The 11,765-nt window shown below is 44.3% G+C and overlaps 1 protein-coding gene across 1 annotated transcript in view; it reads right to left on the bottom strand.

The window, feature by feature from the left end:
* Positions 1-5,131: 5,131 nt before the first annotated feature.
* Dtd1 (D-aminoacyl-tRNA deacylase 1) overlaps positions 5,132-11,765 on the bottom strand; it is a 171,726-nt gene continuing 165,092 nt past the window's right edge. Inside the window, exon 6 of the mRNA XM_028893269.2 lies at positions 5,132-5,675. The gene's annotated coding sequence lies outside the window, so the exon portion shown is untranslated. The remainder of the gene's footprint in view (positions 5,676-11,765) is intronic.

The raw sequence follows: 11,765 nt of genomic DNA, 5'->3' as shown, positions 1-11,765 counted from the left end.
ATCATCTGGAAGAACAATGCTCGAAAGGGGTAATTACAAGAACAGTGTCCAGATCATGACTGCAGGTGAGAGTTATGCATAAGGAGCAGATGAACAGTGAAACATGGCACTGTAGCCAATGCTATTTTCATGCATTTGGTGGTCGTCATGTGGGCCAGAAGAGTGGGATCCTAAGTCTAGTTTCAAATCCTGGGGCTCTATTACCTAGTGGAGGTTTGTCTTATGATGATATGAGTATGGAATGCCCTCATAGGATCTTGTTTTGAATGCTTGGTCCCCAGCTGGTCCTGGCAGTTCAGGAAGCAGGACTTTGCTGGAAGAAGTGAGTCACTAGGAACAGGACACTGAAGGTATCTTATCCCTTCCCTGATAGGTATTCTCTCCACCCTTCCATCCTTCCTTCCTCCTCTGTGTGTGCACATGTGTGTTTCTGCCACATGCTTCTGCCCAAGCACACAGGGTTGAGAGAGATCATGGTCTGAACACTTTAACTTGTTTTTCTACCAGGTGTCTGGTCACAGTAATGATAAAAGTAACAAATACAGTTGCTGAGACAGTTCTCTCTAGCATTTCTTCAACTAAATTGGCTCTGAGACTCCATTTCCAAGTTTGTACACACAGTCCACAGGAGAGTGTCTCCTCAAAGCAAAGATCAGGCAGTCTAGACAACCTGGGGACCCTCAGTGTCACCGGGTTTATGGATATAACACAAATATTGACTCTGCAGTTGCTGCAGTATGCTCAGCCCTGTCCTGGCTCAGGGACCCCCGTGTTCTTCCAACAAATACTGCCCCCCCATCCCAAACTGAAGCAGGCTAAGTGGCTGCTGGTCAGTCAGGTAAACTGCCATGCCCTTCACAGCTCCTGACTGCCACGCCCCTCTCTAAGTCTGTTTCTCCACTTAACATGGGAAAAACAGAAGGGCTGTGGTGATCAGCTCACGCTTGCAAAGGGCTGAGGCTAGCTTTTGGCCATGGGTAAGTGCTCAACTTAATTACTTTATCTACTCCTATAAACAAACACTTAAAACTCAGAAAGGAAAAAATAAGTATCATGAAAGTAGCCTTTGAAATAATTTTAAAGGTGTGGTACAGACTGGGATTGCCATGGGGTAACTTTAAAAGATTAATGCTAAAAATGAGAAAAACAAAAGCCAAACACAGCCAAAACCAGTTTTCAAGAATGGATGGCAGATACTACAAACATCCCAGTTGGATATGAGCTCCTAGAACATTCTAGAATAGACAATTATACAGACAGTTTGAGAGACTATGAGAAAAAGAACTCAGTAAATTGGGAGGCAGGATGAGTTTATAAAGCAACACCTTGTGTTACACTATATTTTTTGAAAAGATCATTAGGTTAATCATCAAAATGCTGTAAAATAGAAGATAGCTTGGTTTCAGCAGGAATGGACAACAGGGGCAGGAGGAATGTGGGTTAAATGATAAGTAATTAATATACCTGCTGATCTGAAAGATGACTTCTTGTGGACAACCAGTCCCTCCTGAGTGTTGGAATTAGCCAAGAATTAAAACTAGAACAGGTCTGAAGACGGCAAGCAGCTGGGAGGAAGGGCAACATGACTGCAGACACAGTTCAGCAGACCCCAGGCTGTGTCCAGGAGGACTGCAGTGATTGTATGGGATGAGTTTGGGGATTTCACTTACCTATAGACTCCAGGTTATCCAGAACGGGATGTAGATACAGCAACAGCGTCTGCTCACCCAGGGGATGCACCCGTGCGGGGTGCTGCTGGGACTTGGAGTACCCTCTTGTTTAGTCTTCCAACCACGCTGCACAGGGAAGTACTGCCTCCACCTGGCACAGGAGGGAGAGAGGCCTCTCTCTCTGGCTGCTGGAACAGGAGCTTATCCCAAGGTTTCCCTGGTAGCCAGGGCTATGCCATCCCTTGGCCTGTTGAGACCAACATGCACAGGCTCACATCAAGGTGCCTTGGGCACACAATGGCAGAGCTACAAACCAACTTTCGAGGGTCACAGTTACAGGAAGCATTGCTGAAATACCAGAACACATCAGTCTCGGGAAGACCGGGAGATAGCCATGTGGACATTGACAGGAGTAACTACGAATCAGCAGGCTTCACTACTCTAAGGTCTAGAGGTCCTTAGCCCTCTGTGCGTCCACACCCAGTTCTACCAACCTGCTGGCAGCTGTCTGAACATCCTTCCTGTCATTTTGAGACCATTATACTTGCATTTAACCCTCCTCCCTCGCCCACCATGACTGTCTGGCCATCCACCTCTTCCTACAGAGCTCTCATTCCCCGCTAGGAAGAGGCCCTTTTGTATCTAAGCCTGAGCCATCTTCTCCTAAGGAAGGGCTGTCAGCTGAAGCTCCTTCAGGGGACCATCCCAGACTACTTTCTGGTCACGGACGGAGCCTTGATGCTGTGAGTGAGTACTCCTGGTAAAGATTTAAAACAGGTTGTGAAGCCCCTATAACTATCAAGCACATTGTCCTAAAGCAATCTGTTAATTTAGATTCAGCAGTTTAAAATACCACAGTATCAGATAATTTCTTAATGGGCATTTAGGGCTGGTTTTTAGGAGCTCCAAAATTAAATGAATGCACGGCTGTCTGGACCTCAGGAGAGAATGAAAACGCGGCAGCACTTAAGAAGGCTGGCTTCCCTCAAACAGCAGTCTCCATTGTCTCTCCTAATACAGTGGAGAGAGGCCTGACTTGAAGCTTGCCCAGTTGGTGATACAAGGTTGTTCTGCTCTAATTTAAAAGGACTCCAATCAGCAATGAGTTTACAAAGAATTCTGGCAGTGCCTGGCTGAAGAGGGCGGGCAATGACCAATTAATAACAGCCAAGGCCATCTCTCTGGGTTCTGAGTTACTAAAATGACAGTGGGTCAAAAGGAGTGGAGTACTGGTGGGTATGTTTGTTCCTTATGATCAAATCAATGGATATCAAGTTTTGTCTGTATCCATCCATCAGCACAGCTCCATCCACCCTCTCAATGCGGCATGGTAGAGCTGCCCTGCCTCCCTCCCCAGGACCACCAACCACGAGGAGAGGCTGTGGAGCATCCAGCCTCAGAGGATGCCTTTATTTGGTCTATGTTTTGTGTAGCCACAAGTGCTTGTTCTGCTATAAAGTAAACCACAAAAGGCAAGATTAAATGGATCTTGCTTCCTAACATTGTCGGCACACTGCTCTGTTTAAAGAACTGGGCCTAAGATCTGCCAAGGCTTCTCAAAAAAGCCATACATGGTATGGCTCTCCTCTCCCATCCCCACACAAAAGTGTTTTAACAGACAGTAAACAGCAAGCTTTATAAGTAAGCAGAGATGCTAGAAAGGATGTCAAGACAGAAGGGTTTAACCTATGCAAACAGAACTGCGCCCAACATCTAATTTTAGCCTTTACTCCCACAGACAGACCTGGAAACAACCTCTCTTTCAAAGGAGGGTTAATGGTGGAAACTGGTGCTTTGCTTTTGATGGATCCTTGGCTGTTCTGGGATTTCTTCTTGACCTCACATAGTGTCTCATCACGGTGGCCTGCTACACTGGACCTTCCCAAGCCACTCTGGAGAGGGTTCACTGCCTCTCTGATCCCAGGAGCTGAAAATAATCTTCATGATAGTGGAAATACTTCCTTCCATCCAGTGCTACATTTTTCTCATAGTCATCATATGCCCTGCATTTTATAAAAGGGATTTTTAAGCCAATTACTTGAAACAGGAGATCTCCCTTCACGTAAGTAGGTTCGGGTTTTCTGCTCAGACGACAGAAGCTCCCACCATTACAATCCACTTTGGAATTATTTTGTTAGAAAGCCAGCCTCCAGTTAATGCAACTTATACCCACTGTTCCTCTCATTATGGCTGGCCCAGGGTCTCCCCCCCAGGTTAAAGAGCCTCAGCTCTTCCAGCTCTCTTCCTCGTCAGCCACTTCAGTCGCGTGGCCACTCTCTGCTGCTCATGCTCCAGATGGCCTAAGCCCCTGTCAAATGGGGTCCAGAAACAGAGCTGTGGACAAGGAGAGTATGTCTTTTTAGCACTGTCCAAACATCGAGCTCTTAGTTATTACTATTCAATCCTCATCTCCGCTGACTCCAAGGACAGGCTGCAGCTGTTCGGCGAGCATTAATTGGTGCTGATAAACTGTGGTGGCAGGAAAAATACATGACAAATCTGCTCAGTGATGCATGTAAAAAGGGGATTTTAGTACATGCATTCATGTCAAACCCTCCTTTGGTAAATCAGATGGAGTTGGGGTGGGAGCTTTTTGAACCTCACTGTCCATGAGCTGGGAAAACTGACCTGGATCTGCACTGGGGTGCGAAGTTTTCAACCTCAAATGTGGATGTTAAACTATCATACATTTTGTCAGATGTCTATACTGGTTCAGAACAAAGACAGATTTCACTAGGTAGCAAATCCTTTCCTAACTGTATATTTCAAGTACCTTGAAGGTGGGTTTTAAATGTCATTTGAGGGTTTCTTTTCCCCCCATACTTCCTAATGTTTTCACTTGAAGGAGACAAGTGGGTCAGACCAAAGGGACTCAAGTCATTATAAAGGTCATGGGTAGACAGTATCAGCATTACCAAAATGCAAAAGGGGAGGGGCAAGACAAGATATATTTTAAGAGCTAATAACACTGTTTACCATCAGCAATAACACTATTTCTCAACATTAAATAGAGTTAAAAATGACTGCTATATATGTGCACTCGTCGGCTAACTCCTCTGACAGCATGTGGTTCTTTCTTCACATGACTTGGTGTAGTGGTTTGGATGTACACACAACAGGGCAGCTGCTGGACAAGGGTTTCTGTGCAGCCAATGTGGGAGGCCTTGTCCCACTTCCCAGGTGGAGCAGGTGCCTCTATTCTCAATCTGAATGCTCTGGCCATACTGAAGATGGATCCCCAGCCCATCTGTAACCTCCTTCCCGCCACCACTTCTCCAAGTAGAATGCCATCAGTCAGAAAGTACCCCAGACACAGCCTCTCACTCTGCAGCCAGAGGCCTATGTGAACCACTCATGGGAGAACGTTTGCAAGGCCTATCTGAAATGAAGTATGGATACATATGGTGGGTTCAGACATATCACATGTCTACAGACAACATCATTAAACCAACACAGCAGAATTTGTCTAACAATAAAGTAGTATGTTGAGATTTGCAGTTTTATTATTTATTTTTAGAAAAAAGGAGAAAATTTACAAGATGCAAAGTTTCATACAATATGGTACTGTTAGTTGCCTAACACCAGCCCTGCCTTGTGACTCAGTAATGGAGACAACATGGACATCAGGGATGTGCTGGAGACTGATCATGAGAACAAAGAAAACACCACAAGAGACTTGAGAACAGATGATGCTGGGCCAGCCTGTTCCAAAAGCAAGCCAAGACATGGTAGGAAGCAAGAAAATCAATGGACCTCTCTCCATGGGGGAGGCACAGGTGTGTGCCAATCACGAGCATTCCCCAATCCCACAATACCTACTACCCCATCAGACCACAGCATTACAGGAAATGGAATGGTCCTTTGGTGTTTTTCTGCAGGGATATTCATGTTCCCAGGGTCTTATTTCTGATTTTCTTTTCATATTTGAGTCCTGAATTCTTAAAGCGGTGTAGGGGCTTAGCATCTTGAATTTTTCAGGATCCGGTTCTGCCACATGGTAATTTGCTAAAAAGAAGAAAGAGAAGACATTGCTAAGGTAAATTGCAAAACCTGCTTTCAAAACCTACCTCTAGGCCCAGGAGCATAAAGAATTAGCTGAAGGTATCACTTCAAATTCACACAAAAGACTGGGCGGTGGTGGCTCACTTCTTTAATCCCAGCACTCAGGAGGCAGAGCTAGGTGGATCTCTTGTGAGTTTGAGGACAGCCTGGTCTACAGTGCTCTGTAGACCAGGACATCCAGGACAGGAACCAAAACTACACAGAGAAATCCTGTCTCCAAAAACCACAACCAAAACGAAAACAAAAAACAAACTCACACAAAGACACAAGATCACATTGCCTCACTTATTATGAAAAATCTAGCAACTTGTGATATGTAAACTCAAATACCTTCTCACCAAAGTATCTCCACAATAACCTCAATGTTTGAGCTCAAAAAGATACTAAATCAAATTACCAAATACAGTTCTTTGATTTGTTGGTTAGTTAGTTTTTGGGTTGTTTTTGTCTTTGTTTTTGTTCTTTAATTTTGTTTTGTCTTCATTTTTTGAGACAGGATCTCATCCTGTAGCCCAGGCTGACCTAGAACTCACTATGTAGTCTGAGACTGGCCCTGAGCTTACAGTATTTTTCTTACCTCAATCTCCTAGGATTACAGGTTTGAACCACCATGCCCAGATCAGAATATACTTCTAAGTGGCCTTTGCATCAAAGAGAACTCTCAAGGCAAATTAGAGTGTATTTGAAGTAAATGAAAAGAAAAATACAATATACCCAAACAATATTAATTTACCAAATCATTGCTCAGAGGGAAATTCATAGCCTTTATATTTATACTGGGGAGGGGGACTGTCAAATCTATAATCTGAGTTTCTACCTTAAGAAAGGAAAATGATAAAGACACAACGATCCTCAAAATAAATCTAATCGCAAGAATAACAAAGAGAAACAGAAACCAATGAAATTTCAAATAGAAAATGACAGAAAAATAACTTAAAACATCAATTAAAACCAATAAACATGGCATTGGGCTTTTTATTTGGCAACCCATGGCTTATGGAAGGAGCATGATCCCTTATGTAAAGTAACTCCAATTAAATTCTTTTATATACATGTGCGCTCTCTCTCTCTCTCTCTCTCTCTCTCTCTCTCTCTCTCTCTCTCACACACACACACACACACACACACACACACACACACACACAAGTGTGTATGTAATATATGTATGTATATTTGAACATGATAAAGTAATAGGTTTCTATATGAATTTTCAAACAAACTTAGTATTACTTACTCCTTCCTAACCCACTCCTCTGGTCTGCCTTCCTATCTGAGTGCAAAGTGTAGGATACCTTCCCTCAAATCAGAGGTGTCCAAGAAACCACAAAACGATACTAACCATTATTTTTGGTTGCCCACCAGAACTTGATTATAAGATATTGTTGCTGAAAAACCACACACTTTGGTCACAAGGCATGGAGAAATCAAGTTGGTACTGACTAGCAAGCTTCCTCCCTGATGGCTAGCTTTCATAGTCCTGCAGACTGTTGGGGATCAAAAAAAAAAAAAAAAAAAAAAAAAAAAAAACCCAATAGTAGTTAGTAGTCTAATCCAGCTCTTTACCCTGGGACCTACAATATGCCTGTGCATGCAACAGTGACATGAATGTTATGGGAATAACCAGCCACTCTCTGTTTAGTTTTAAGGCTCACTCCACACATACCTAGTACTATGAATCTGTCCAACAAGCCATGGTTAGGAAACTCATAAGCCCCAGAAGTGAACCTACTACTATTATTTTGCTAAATGGACATAGCATCAAACTGTTTTTTAATTCATATCTCTATGCCCATAGATTAGTACAGCTCACAAATCTTATCAGAGAAGTTTCTTTGTGTAGTGATCAGCAATTAATGCAGAAACAACTGGTCAAAGTGCAGAGAATGAGTGTACATGGAGAACTCAGGCACAAATGGGGCTCCAGGACCATTGTGGAAGAGAAGACGTAAAGACTGTAAGAGTCAGGCTGGGGAAGAGCAGAGTGGAACAGTGTCTTCTGCACACAACAGGACCGCTGCACTCAGGAGCTCACAGCAGCTGTGCCGTCCTCAGATCAAGCCAGTCATCACTCCAGCACAGAGGAGGAAGAGGCTTGTGAACCCCACACCAACAAAAGAGCTATTGACAGATGCTTGCTTCTGGAGGAGGAAGAGTCGGGTTTTCTTTAAGGGTATGGCCTTAGTAGGTTGGCAATGCTTCAGTGGATGGCCCCATTCTCAGTTCTTAGGAGCTGAAAAATCTCTCAGTAGCAAAATTACAGTTAGGAAGCAGCAGTTAGAGTTGGGGGTTCCTAAGACCATTGGAAATGTGTGTTTTCTGATGGTCATAATCCATAGATTGAGAACCACTGTTCTAGACTGTGTCAAATTGCCATAAAACTAAACAGCACATAAAATATGGATAATATAATAATCTGAAAGTAAATACAATACATCAACAATTGAGATGTCATACCAGGGTGTTTGGATTATAAGTTAACTAAACAATAATTTTAACTGGGTTAATTCTTATCAATATAAGGGATAAAAATGCAAGTATCAGTGCAGACCCTATAGACATTAAAAAAAAAAAAACAATAAGGAGGCAGGTGTGATGGCACATGTCTGTGATACCAGCACTTGGGAGGCTGAGGCAGGAGAAGCACACATTTGTGAACGTCCTGGGCTGTTTAGACTCTTGCCTGAAAGAAGTTAATTAAATTAAATATAAATAAAATAAAATCTATATATCACAATGTCATTCATGTAGGGTAAAAAATGTTTTTTGAAAAACAGGTACAAATACTTTTTAATATCAATGGGAGTTGGGGGACTGGGGGCCTAAAGATAGCACAAGGAAGGAATAAACTGGGCACTTGTTCTTGGGATAATTTTTAATGCCACTCAAAAGATAGTTGTCTTTTGATATAAAATGCCCAAGTGAGCTTTAAATTATAAGATAATAATGTGACGTGAGAAAAAACTTTCAATTATATATGGAACTCTCAGTTAATCCTAAACCAGCTGTGATGGCTCATGTCTATAGCCCCAGTATGCAAGGTAGGAGAGAGCAATTCAGGGGGATTTCCATGGGCATTTCTAGAGGTCAGCCCTGGCCACATAGTGAGTTCCAGGCTGGTCTGGGCTACACACTGTGATATCATAAAAAAATATGAACAAATGTCTCATGTTTCCCTCTGTGATTTTGAGGGTACAATAAAATCCAGCTGACAAACTTCCAAGATTAATGATTAGAGGATTTCTCATCTAAAAGTTGAACTAAATTCCAAAGTTTAACAGAGCATTTTCTATTCCCTCATGTCTAAATGCTACCTAGATGAACTTCAGGGAAAGCCTAAGATCCTAATAGCAAAACTATGAGGTAATATCACTCTGTGGGTGTGCTTTCTGATATCTTCAACACCACCTATGAATGGATACCTTGAGGAGTTAACAGTTGACTATGGAGGCCCCTGAGTGCAAATAAGAAAAGCCATCAACACCTGAGGCAGGTGGGAGAGCTATCTCTGTGGTCATAAGAGCGGGAATGCTGTCCCTGACACATTCCAGCAGCAACTCTGGGGAGAACAGGCCCTGCACCTCTACACAGCCAACCCTGCTGATGGAGGTGTGGGTAAGCCACCCCCAAAGTTGTGAGCATGGGGAAACTGTCCCCATTTCTCATCTGTCCTGTGGTGGCATGGGCAGGGGAAAGATGCTCTCCCTCCCCTCCTCCCACCAACACCTGAGGCAGGTGGGAGAGCTGGCCCTGTGGTCACTAGAGAAGAAGAGCAGGTCCTGGACCTTGCCTGGGCAACACAATGGAGTCAACCTTGCTGGCAGAGATGTGGGTGAGCCAGCCCCAAAGTAGTGAGTGCAAAAGACCTAGTCCCACCCCTCATCTGTCATATGGTAGCATCAGCTGGGGAGAGATGCCCTTCCCCCACCAGCTGTCAATGCCTTAGGCAGGTGGAAGAGGTGGCCCTGTGGTCATAAGTTCTGCAGAGCTGTCCTTGACTCCCACCAGCTGCACTCGAGAGAGCAGGCCCTGTGTTTTGCCAGGATAGTGCAATAGAGCCAACCCTGTTAGCCGAGGTGTGGGTGAGCCAGCCCCAAAACTGTGAACATGGGAGAACTGTCCCATTACTGATCTGCCATATGGCAGCATGGACTAGAGAGGCATGCCCTTTCCTTCTCCCCCATCAATGCCTGAAGCAGGTGGGAGAACTGGCCTGGTGGTCGTAAGAGTGGGAGACTGTCCCTGAGCCCCACCAGCTATGACTCTTGGGAGAGCAGGCCCTGCACCTCACCTGGGTAACACAATAGAGCCAACCTTGTTGACAGAGGTGTGGTTGAGCTAGCTCCAAAGTTTTAAATATGGGAGAGCTGTCCCCATTCATCTGTCATTCATTGGTGTGGGTGGGGGAGAGATATCCTCCCTTACCTCTCACCCCTTACCACCTGCAACAGATGAGAGATCTGACCCTCCTCCTCACTGGCTGCAGCACTCAGGAAAGTGTGCCCTGTTCCTCACCTAGACAGCACAGCAGAGCTGCACAGTGGTCGGAGGTAAGGCTGACCCCGCCCTGAGGTTGTGAGCAAAGAGCTGTCACCATTACTCATCTGACATATGACAGCATGAGGAGAGGAGAGAAGCCCCCCACCCCCACTGCCCATCAACATCTGAGACAGGTGGAGGAGCTGTCCCTGGGGTCAAAAGAGTGGGAAGGCTGCCCCTGCCTCTACCAGCTGCAGCACTCAGGAGAGTGGCCTCTGGACCAACACAATAGAGCTGGCCCTGATGGTGTAGGTGTAAGAGAGCTGACCCTGAAGGCGTGAAAGCAGGAGAATTGACCCCACCCCTCACTCATTGCTGCAAGAGGTGAACTAGTCAGGGCAACGCTGGAGAGCTCACCTGGGTAGTTGAGGACAGGGGGGATCTGTCAGGCTGACCAACCCTGCAGCTGCCTAGGCCCAGAACCAGGTTATGACTTGACCTACCCCAACATCCATCCCATCTATGACCTGTCTGAGCATGTGAAGGAACCTGACCCAAGACCCAAATCTGCAGGATCTCCACAACAAAAGGCAACAACAGGATATCTAGAAGAGCCCTAGTAAGGGCCCAGCATTGATAGTGTAGCAGAAACCAGAGGCCTCAAACCAGACCAATGACTCTTTGCATTGAACACTTGCAAGTAAAGATACATGGACAAAGGGGTTTACTGCGTGATTCACTGTGTCACACCACAGCTTCCATGATAAGATTTAAAATTTTTTCCCCTTTTTCTCTTAAATTTTACTGGGGGGTGGTGCAGAGAGGGGAGGGCGGGTGTGAAGGGATAGGGAAATGAATGGAATCAAGATATATGATATAAAAGACACATAGAATAAATAAAATGAAAGTTAAAAGAAAAGAAAAGCTAGCTAGAAAGATAGCTAGTCTGTGCTCTTTGGTTTTGTCTGGAAACGTGTCAAGAATTGACTTTTCCCCTCAGGCCACACTCACACTCTAAGGTACCCCTCTTACAGTCCTGCACCCCTGAACAAATAGCTGAAAGTCCAGCAGATGGAAACACACCAGACCATTCTCAGTGCCTCACCATTTCCAGGTTTTAGTCAACAAAAGGAAAGAACCCTTTTGTGCTTGTACAATACCAAAGGTGATAGCTCAAACCAAGGCCAGAGAATCCGGAAGTCTCTCTCCTCAGCTGCAGCAGCAACACACGAAACTGAAACTCTTTCCCACACTGACCTTCAGAAAAGTCCATCCTCCTGGCACACACTGAAACTGCACTCTTGGTTTTTGAACTTAAGTTTTAAGATTCTGGTTAAATAAATTTTCCTTTCCTTTCTAGATTAACTTTAAGTACTTCATAATATTTTAAATTCTTGAGGATAATTTTATGATTCAAATGTATGACATACAGATGGAAAATATAAAGTTTACTTTAGAAGAATGAATGACTTAAACATTCACGATACTCTTTCAAAGGAAATAAAGCAGCTGACACTGTGTAGTGAGTAGTCCTGAGCTCTTGAAATGAGATGAAAA

The sequence above is a fragment of the Peromyscus leucopus genome, chromosome 4 (genome assembly GCF_004664715.2).
Source record: "Peromyscus leucopus breed LL Stock chromosome 4, UCI_PerLeu_2.1, whole genome shotgun sequence".
Taxonomy (NCBI): Eukaryota; Metazoa; Chordata; class Mammalia; order Rodentia; family Cricetidae; genus Peromyscus; species Peromyscus leucopus.
This window is presented reverse-complemented; position numbering and strand designations above follow the sequence as displayed.